Genomic DNA, 10,141 nt, shown 5'->3' with positions numbered 1-10,141 from the left:
GTTTTTGGAAAATTCCGCGATTCCGTCTTTCCGCGATATGACAACACCGGCTTCGAAGGTACAGTTCCTCAAAATTTTCGGCATTTTAAGTTTTTAAAACATTATAACAAGTATGATGAATAAACTTATATCAATGCATATTCAGCTCATGAAGAAATATTTCTCATTGTAGGTTAAACCTGATCACTGACATTGCTACATTTCTGGCAAGTTCGTGTTTTACTCGATGGTGACATTTTCTTGAAGAATCCCCCACAGTTACACTTTCGGATTATTTTGTGTAAGTGCAGTGATTTTGTTGAGTAGAGACCTTCAAAAACATTAATTTTGTGCGGACTACTTTGTTCCGCAAACAGGAATAGATTCTAGCATCTTGGTTCATACTCGCATGCTTGCTTTCAAGCCCCTGCTCTCCAATGAGCCCCAATGACATGTTTGGGTGAATTCAGGCACGTGATAGATCAAAACATGCAATTTGGGAGTTATATTCGCCGTGGGGAAATTTTGAGGAAACCATGTACCAAATTCATGAATACTGTTCACTACATGTTCTATTTCAGGTTCGCACAAAAACCGACAAGCTGAATATACATGATAAATATCTTGAAACTTCTCGAAGAGATCCGAAAATAACTTTCGGTCATTCGGATAATGGTTGAGACAGGATAATAGTATTTGTGGATAGTTAATTCCATTTTCCTCATCCTTTTTAAACAACTTGTGTACATGGTTTCCTACAAAGCTATTCGAGTGATATGCCTGTCTGTCAACTCCTATCTTTTTAAGATTCTCATTTAGATCTTTTTGTATCGGTCCCATCTCTAAGGTTATGTCCTTATGTATTTGGTTAAGCTTGATTCTTCTCGGATTTAATAGTACTTTTATTGATGGAATTTCTATATCTTTGATTTTGCTCATGTTTTCTTCTGCTTGTTTCAGGAATTTATCCGGTGTTATTTTTTGTCCGCAAGTGGCCGACATTTCAAACAAAGGAAATCGCTATCAGAAATATCGGGATCGACATATACAGATTGAACACATTGGCTGTGGTATGGTGCGTCACAGTTACAAATAAATTGCAAATAGATTAAAAAATTGCAATACAAATACAGATGTGGCTGCGGATTCTCAATAGAACGAATTATACAAATCGGCGCCCCACAGTTTAATGGACTAGAGCGTTTTCTCTTTGCATTTTTCAATAAGTCAACTAGTTCTTGACAAGATTGTAACTTCTGTTTTACGCTATCAAGTTCACCCTGCAAGCTAGTTAGTTACAGATGCTGAAGCTGCTCTCCATGCTTTCCATTGCTCGGGAAAACGTTCTCCGAGCGAAGATTCATCAAGTTCACAACAACGTTTTTCTAGCATCTTAAAGAACATTAACCCTAAGCCAAGAGAAATATGGAGACCAGGAGGAACTAGATGGCCTAAATCAGAGGGCTTGAAAAGCATACCACTTTGAATGTTTTGTGTTTCAGCACCAATAACCCGTGGTGTAGCTTCAGCAGTTTGTGCATTCCTTAAATAGGACTCGATTGAACGTGATTGATACTGCTTGAATGTTGGGGTATGAGGTGTTGCATCTTTTTAGCGTAAATCATGGAGTGTTACCTCACACCATAGACATGGATAGGTTGATGCGCTGCCTTAGTGGCCCATCATCTGGCAAAGGGAATGAAGGTCCCCCATTGGAAATATTCTAACGGTAATTTCTTGACCAAAAACGATGATTGTTTTGACTGTTTAAATTTCACCCTGGAATTTTCCAAAAACCTTATTCAAATTCTCCAAACAGTCAACCCCTTCGTAAAAACTGATCAAATGCGTTTGATCTGGACTATTAAGGGATGGTCCGTTTATGATGGCTAGTACCATCTTTTTACTCCCACCCCCTTTATCCACCCCGATCTTTGCCCATATTTCGTCATGAAATTCTGGGGACCTATTTAACTGATTTTTCATTATCAGTTTTTCTACTGACTTTTGTATTAATAGCTCTATTGATGTCACAGAAACAAACGCTGACAATTGCTTTTCATGAGTTCTGCTATTAATTTCCAATTCTATTTCACCAGCTTCAATGTTTGTCGAGAGCGACTCTTGTCTGGCTTCAAGCTCTTGTCTAATATTTCGACTAGACGGAAAAATCTGAATATTGTAATGTTTCAAGATTTTTTTAAGTTCAAGTAACTTATTCATCGGTAGTCTCAAATTTAATTTCAATTCTATGACTTGAGTTGGATCTAACTGATTTACAGTTGCGATACCGGCCAAGAGCCTTTTTGACAGAGCCTTTTTGACTTAATCAGGATACCTTTTCATGAAACAAGATAATGTTACAGCCATATCATTGCCTGACGATGAAATAGAGGATAATTTATCCAAAACAAGTTAAAGTTTTCTTGCTCTCGAGTCTAGAGTTTTCTTTGAGGCTGAACTAGAATTAATTGTTGGATGTTCTAATTTGGTGTAACAACTGCTTTTACTGCGAAAACTAGTAACAAGGGGAGTACCTTCAAATGTTTCTAAGTTTGATGAATCTGTGTCAATTTTTAATAAATCTTGTGAATAAATTTGCTCAAGTTTCGCTTTTAAATTTTGAATTTCTTTATTCTTCAGTCGAATTTGGTCGGAGAATTCGTGATTTTCTCTTTTATGGTTATCAAATCAGGATGACAAGAACATTGACAATGAGAATTAACAGGTGATAATGAACATAAGGAAACCGAATTTAGATCACTACACTGGAGGATATCATTATCATCAATATCAGACAAATCTACACCAGAGTGCGCATAAACAGCAGATATCTCGAGTGTACTTTCCAGCAAAATGTCGTCATTAGTCGAGCTTTCCTCTATTGCATCCTCTCTTTCCGTAAATTCACTACTCTGGCTTTCTTCAAATGTTGAATTTGCAACTATGTCCCTATTTTTTGTTCCTAGGGAAATGTTAAGAGGGAAGAATAAATACGATTGTAAAAATGGGTCCTTTCAAAGACCTTCATTATTTGGATGAAATATGTGTTGAATTAAGCTGAATCAGTTATAGTTCTCTACATTTATCTTTTTGAGAGAAAAGAAAAATATTTGTCTCATGTTTCGCATCTAATATATGAGAGAAAAGTTTGCAAATGTTAGTAATTCTGTAACCTCACAATCAACTAACGAACAAACGTAATTTCTAACATGTGTAATGAATTTTAATTCTTTAATAAAAACATTCCAAAAAATATAGATTATATAAGACTCACTCCTACGCTTTTTTCTTGAACTTCCGAAGTACTTCTTTCTTGAATGGGCGCCTTGCTTAGTAGTGAGGTTGACTGAGCGCTTTTTTTATACTGTAAAAAGTGAAAGATAGTGCATTAAAATGTTTTCATATTGTCTTAAACTTAATCTCAAGTTTAAAAAATTTGATATACTTACCAGTGGCTTGCTCAGCAGACATACCGGCAGCGGTACTCAAATTTACATCCCTAACGGTCGGTACTAATCGTACTAAAAATGAAAGAATAAATATCTGGTATGGTGGTAGGCCAGACTGGATCCAGTTCAAATAAATGTACTTCATTTGACTAAATAAATTTCTAGGCCTTTTCCTGAGGTATTTCTGGGCTTCTTTAGGAATAGGAACCGATGTCCGCCATATTGGATTTATATTCTGCCAGTATGGAGCGAGACCAAATTTTAATCCGTCTCCATCCGGCTGTTTATCCAGATTTGTATGAAAATAAAGGTCACTAATCATAGAATACAATCTTAACTTACGGTCTAAATGTACACAAATCGTTTGCATTCCTTTTATTAAGATTTATAGTCCGTTAAACACAAGGTAAATTCCACGTCGATCGCGCACATTGTCGGCCATTTTTTTTGTTTACGTTTTTAATCGACGGCAATTCCATTGGTTCTGGCATGTTACGAAAGGGATTCTGGGAAAATATTTTGACATGTCAAGGTTAAAGATGACGCGTCTGCTAATGTAGGCTGATATTTTTGCGAAATGTCAAAAATCAATGCAAGAAATAGGTCATCAACGAACGGTGAGTACATTTTGCACTACTATTTTCGGAATTAAGATGAAAAATTGAATGAAATTAATATTTCCTCGCTAAAACTTCACAAACAATATTGATCTTTGTAATGTTTTTTGTCATCGAATGAAACAAATTTAAGTTCCAATGTCGCGCATTTTTCCGCGAAGCCAATATTGACAGGCCGGTCGGTGCCGCGCGATCAATATAATAGGCGCATCAAACGTAAACAATTGCACGTGGATTTTGACATTTCCAGGAATATTCACACAGGTATTACTCAAACAAAGAGCCACCAAATTACACATTCTGAATCTCCCAAGCTCACACTTTTATTTCACATACATATAATATTCAAACATATACAAATTTACAGACATTCTTAAATTTATATCATATCACAAGAAAGTGAAATTACGAGGAAATTAGGCATTAATACAAATCATGTTGAGACCAAATTAATCAGGCCTAAGTGTTTCTACGATTAATAAAATTGACTTGAAGACTGGAAACATTATTCTTATACAAGCCCTTCGAACAAACCAAAAAGAAAAATACTATGAGCAGTGCCAAATAAAAAACAAAACGGATGAAAATATTAATGAATGATCTTTTATCTTTTTTTCAGTAATATGGATACCGGTCGTGCTTTGAAAATTCACGACATTATCAAACATTATAAAGATCATGGCAAAATCAACACTACACTACTGTACATTCAGAACACGATTCCATCTGCTAACCAGTGTTTTACCAAGAGTTTAGAATCGTCCATTCGTAGACTAATAAAATCGAACAGTGACAGAGCAAAAAGTTTACATCGCGTCGGAAATCAATTAGAGTATGAAGACTGGTTAGAAAAAGAATTCAAACTTCCACCATCAGCGTCAACCACATCAGGTATAGCCCCATCAGCATCATCCCCATCATCAACCACTCTGTCATCATCAGAAAACGTCTTACCATGTTCAACCCGTCAATCAAGTTTGAATACACAGGAGAAACTAAATGAATCAGTTAAGAAACTCACTATCTATGGAAACGAAAACAAGTCCCTAACATACAGATTACAGTCAACTAAGTCAACCCTAAAAAGAACAGCCGCACGGGAACAATACTATCGTTGTAAATATACAAAGAATGCGAATGAAACAACTGTTCCAATCATACAAAACGAAATCCTCGATAATGCTATATCAGAAAATGAAAAACTGAAAGAAGAAAATTTACAGCTCGCGGAAAAAATCAAGAAACTAGAAGATCAAATCAAAGAATTCAATGAAGACACAGTCAAAACATACGATCTGGAAAGTAACTGCTATTCATCCAAATTTCGGCAACTGATATACAAACTATTGAAGGAACATGTAGGTATCACCCATATCGGACCAGTCATAACCGCCTGTTTACAATTCATCGATAAAACTCCATCAAAATTACCATCTGAAAAAAACAATTCGAAATATGAACATTGAACGACTCGGGCTCTCACAAAAACAGCTAAGCGAAGAATTCTCGACTAAATCTCAAACTACCCTGTACTCGGATGAAACATCAAAATTTGGAGAAAAGTATATCGGATATCACGCAACTGACTCTGATCAACGATACTGGGTTCTTGGTGTCAGAGACCTGGCAACAAAATCAGCCAATGACACATTTTATGCATTCCAAGGAGTCCTCCAAGATATAGACGATCAGAGTACGGCAACCAACAACAACGCTGGAAAACTAGTATTAAGTAACATCAGGAATACTATGTCTGATAGAGCAGCAACAGATTAAAATGGCATGAACTTCTAGAAAATTACCGGAAGAATATTTTACCTGTCGTGGTCAGTAACTTGGATTCTCTTTCATCGGATGACAGAAAACCGATCGAAACTCTAAACAATTTCTTCTGTGGACTTCACAGCTTTGTTCAAGTTGCTGAAGTCACTCAAACAACAATCATGGAACTGGAAAATACCAAAACACCAGATAAATTAACATGTGGCCCACAAATAATCCAACCAAATGAACCTGGAGTCATCCGTTTAATACGGACAGCAGCGAAAGCTTTTTCTCGTGGCGGAGATGAGAAGTCTGGGGCGTATGGGCAATTCAAGATTTTCGTAGATGATTTCTTAAAAGACAACGGAATGCGGTCAATACCTATAGTACCATTTAGAGGCAACAGATTCAATATTATATTCTTCAATGGAGGTTTTGTGTATTTCCTACACAAAAAGATGACTGAATATCTTCAATCAACCGGCTCAAAAAATCGACTCCAAAGATCTGTCCTCGCTGATCTCAAAATCAACGAAAACATCGCAGGCTGCAAAGCCTTAGGATTGATCAGCAAACTAGTAACTGCTCCCCTTTGGAGGGTAATCGAAGACAGACAGATTCATATATTAGAAATTACAAAATACATCACTGAATTAATTCAATTTCTACAAAGGGCAAGTACCAGCACAGCAGAATTCATGACCGGAAAAATGAAACCCTTTGATGATGAAAAACTTCGTAGAAGAGCTGTAGAGCCGTGCGTCATCTATGTTATCAGCTCCTGTTACCAAGTTATCGACATACATATTTTCTCTTATCTTCTTAGACATCTCACTGTTAACCATTTTCATGTGATGATCAATCACGACTGCCAGGATAAACGAACTTGATATAACCCCCAAAGGGACACGACAGAATCTATAACACTGTATGTTATCTTCTAAATCATGTATCTGTGGGTCTTTCAACCAAAAAAATCGTGTCACATCTCTCTGGGATTCATCTAAAGCAACCTGTAAGGAGGCTTTTTCAACGTCAGCAGTGATACCAACTTTGTACATCCTGAACCGCATGAACGTCATCCTGAAGTATGACAAAAAGACCAGAAAGAACGTCTGCTAATTATAATGCCTCCGTTGAAATATTGAAGGATGGAGATTTGGTCTTTCACCAGGGAATTAAAGTGAATTCTGTTTTGAATAGTCTAGAATATTATCATGTTTGTAACCCTGGTCTTCGTCCATGTCTGGCGCACGACGTATTTGAAGGCATTATCGTTTATGACCTTAAATTGATTTTAGATCTCGTCAAGAAAAAATGGTTTAAAGTTGTAGATTTGTTAAGAAAAATTAAAAGCTTTAAATAAAGGGCAACGATGCGCTTGACCGTCCAGCAATATCATGGAATAAAAAGGAAGGTCTTAAGATATCAGGAGGTGCAATCCAAAATTGGGTGCTTTTGCGCCATTTACCCATTATCTTAGAAAGTTCTATAATTGATTGGACAGACAAAATTTGGCAACTGTTCATTTCGTTGAAGGAGGTTGTTGAAATTATATGTGCTCCTTGCCTAAACCATGATATGATTGATATAATGGATACACTAATTCGTGATTACATCGAATTAAGAATACAATACTTTGCTGAAAGTCGAATTAAACCAAAACACCACTTCTTATCGCATAACACCACGTTGACGCTTCAGTTTGGACCGTTAATTCGAGTGTAGACAATTCCCATGGAGTCGAAGCACTCATATTTCAAAAAAGTTGCTCGGCGTGCACTGAATTTTAAGAATATTTTGCTGACATTATCTGAGAAACACCAATTTCTGCAATCCTACTATTCTGCAAGCAATTTGTTTGGCCAGGCCTTAACCTATGAGAAAACTGTAGCTTTTTCAGAAACATTGTATAGTCGGGAAATTGTGCAATGTGTTCGATTGAAGATACCAAATACAAGCATATGCTCTGTTAGCAATGAAATTATATATAATAACACCTTATACAAACATGACATGTATGTAGTTTTGGAATCGTCATCGGAGAAAGGTATTGTGCTTGGAAAAATCATTCTTTTGCTCGTAAAAGAAAATAATGAACCCTATTGTATTGTTAAGAAAACAAACACCATTTACATTCGTCGATTCGGGGTACACAAACTAGACTCAACCGATAAGCTCAGCTGTGTAAGAATTGATGGTTTGTTGGATTATCACACACTACCTTCTTACATAATGTCTGGTGATACAGAAGTGGTTACATTGAAGCATGCGGTGTCTACATACATGTACTAGGAATTATATTTTGGACTTTGCCATTTGGCGAACCATTCGATACAAACTATACGTACACATATTGGACAGAGGATAAAAATGATTCAAAGACTGCCAAAACGGAAGATGTGCGGGTACGTCCATCATGAATGTTCTGAGCTCAATTCTTCTTAAAACAAGTAGTGTATTGTATATTTTGACTTTTAGGTCGTATGCAGTGCATTAGCGAATGGAGATTTCCTAAAATTGATGGTAAAGGAAAGGACTATTGCGGTTAGACGGGGTACCTGTTATGGTGAATTTGTTGTTAATGGTAAGTTTATAAAGCTATTTTTGTAGCTATACAAAAATAATGTGGTATTTATTTTGAAATGAAAGTATTCAATCATTTCCTATGAATATTTTGCTAGTTGCTAAGAAAGTTCGGATCCATTCAGAAGATGTGTAAATATGTCTGGTAGACGAAGAAGTAGAACTAGACGAGGATGTTTTTCAGTTCTGCACGATGAATAGTAAACTCGGACTATTAGGCAAGTTGAAAAAGAATTCCATCTATTTGATGGATTATTCATTCAGATTTAATAAGTCTTATCGGTCAAAGATGAAAAATGATTGATTAAGAAGTTATTTCATCTCATATTTTCATTGTAGAGTACCAGGATCCCAGTTGCTCTATATCCCTGGCTTCAACGAGTGATACGCTGTTCAAGAACCTACATGTGAAGATAATCACTATACACGATTCCCTGGCACAAGATACCCCAAGGCATCACAATACTAGCTGCCGGGGCGAGACCGTCATCGAGAGATCGTTCTCATCTGATGCGAATTTTATGGGACGATCTTAAAACCAGAAAAAAACGACGAGAAGCCTGGGAGGAAAGATTTAAAAAAAATTGCTGCGCAGCTAGTTGCAAAATATGACAAGGCATTTTCCCTCTTCTTAGGAGACCAACTTATTTCTGACGGACAAGAGAGCAAAATAAGGTCATTGGAAAATCATCGTGATAACGAAAACCGTAGTTCTTGTTCTAAACGAAAACGCGAACCACTGGAAAGTCATGTTATCGTCGATGAAAAGCGACTAAAACTATCTCATCTCTACAATGATGGAGAAAAAATTTCAAACGTCGTAGAACAACTAATAACTGAATCTTTTGACCTTATAAAAGCTGATATCAAGGTTAGCATGCCAACTACAGCTTTGAAATGCAAATGGCCACATTTGTTTGAACTTCCCTATTTTTTAAATATTGCAAATACATTACACGTGTTGACTTCAAAAACATGGAAGAAAACGTACTCGCAAGGAGTAGGTCTTTGTATGCGTATCTAAAGAAAACTTATGTCAATGGTATCAATGATTTTGAATTTGATGGAATTCATTCTGCACTACCTTTACTCGCAATGGCATTCAAAGAAAAAGTCACCAGTGTAATCAGGAAAGTACACGCGATAGCAGAAGACTTTGACGAAACACTCTCAGCCAATCCATTGATAATCCAGCTAAGTAAGTGAGAAAGGAGCTCTGATTTTGAAATTGAATTCAGGATTATGCCTCAGAATCGGTTTTTTTTTAAATTCCAGCTTTGGGAGGTAACACGGTTCAGTACATGTGAAGTGTCGACGGTACTGTCATTCTTCAAACGCGAGAATATATGAATGCTCTTAAGGGCTTATTTGCTTTATACTTCAATCTGAATATTCAATATCCATCTGATGCAATGTGTCAGTTGGAATTTTTCCATCGGTATGTTGAAAAATTATACTTATTCAATATCTCAATCATCGTTTTCATCATTTCCATTATTCTTAGATTGTGTGTTTCTTGTAGTTTCATGTAAGGTACAACCCGCCAGGAGACAAGAATAGAGAGAAGGTATTGGCTATTGTAGGTGCTGTGATATCCGGAACAGCGAATGCCTCACAGTATCGTTTGTAGTTACAAACAAAAACTACAATTTGCGTCATACCATCTTCGGACTTAGTAATAGGTCCAACACAATCTACGGAAATTTTTACAAATGGTCCATCAGGGATATCCTGAGGCAGGAC

At 36.5% G+C, this 10,141-nt stretch overlaps 1 pseudogene; it reads left to right on the top strand.

The window, feature by feature from the left end:
- The first annotated feature begins 3,970 nt into the window (after positions 1-3,970).
- Positions 3,971-8,934, top strand: LOC141911554 (uncharacterized; annotated as a pseudogene).
- Positions 8,935-10,141: the final 1,207 nt, after the last annotated feature.

The sequence above is a fragment of the Tubulanus polymorphus genome, chromosome 10, assembly GCF_964204645.1.
Source record: "Tubulanus polymorphus chromosome 10, tnTubPoly1.2, whole genome shotgun sequence".
Lineage (NCBI taxonomy): Eukaryota > Metazoa > Nemertea > Palaeonemertea > Tubulaniformes > Tubulanidae > Tubulanus > Tubulanus polymorphus.
The sequence above is the reverse complement of the archived record's forward strand: the minus strand, read 5'-3'. Positions and strand labels throughout refer to the sequence as shown.